Source organism: Galeopterus variegatus, unplaced genomic scaffold (assembly GCF_000696425.1).
Source record: "Galeopterus variegatus unplaced genomic scaffold, G_variegatus-3.0.2 Scaffold15266, whole genome shotgun sequence".
NCBI classification, from domain to species: Eukaryota; Metazoa; Chordata; class Mammalia; order Dermoptera; family Cynocephalidae; genus Galeopterus; species Galeopterus variegatus.
In genome coordinates this window covers 1-596 of record NW_007741377.1, presented here as the reverse complement: position 1 = coordinate 596, position 596 = coordinate 1, and positions in this window count along the sequence as shown.

Sequence of the window (596 nt, the reverse complement as noted above, 5' to 3'; positions counted from 1 at the left end):
CTTCCCTCCCCCCATCTCTGCACATCTTAACTCCCACTAATCCTTTGGAGCTTAGCTCAGGTTAACAGGGTCAGCTCGCATAGTTATGCACAATCGTCAGTTCTCTATATTTATTCCTAAAATTTATCACACCAATTTAAATGTAAAAGCAATTGTTTGATATCTGTCTTGTTCATCACCAAATCCCCAGTCTCTAGTAAGCTGAATGAATTAGAAAGGCACTTGAGGAAAAAACCAGGGTACATAATCAGCAAAAGCAATGAACCCATTTCTCATGCCACGGAGTTACTTTACAGATAGTAGGGCTGATACAAATTAGCCTTGCAAATCCAGGTGCATTCAGCTCAAAAAACAATTTTTTGCAGCTAACAACATAAAAACAATTTTTGATACAATTTCAGTATTATAACTCTTGATTGGTAAATAGAGCTATTAAATGTTTATTATAAGAAACTTCCTGTAACAGATAAGCTGTTATTAGAATCATTTCATTTAGCCAAAGCACCCCACTTACGGTCTACAAAAAAAAAATAAAAGATGGATTTTTACATGGACAGAAAAGAATGTTTCCATTGCCTCTTACAAAACCCATTTAT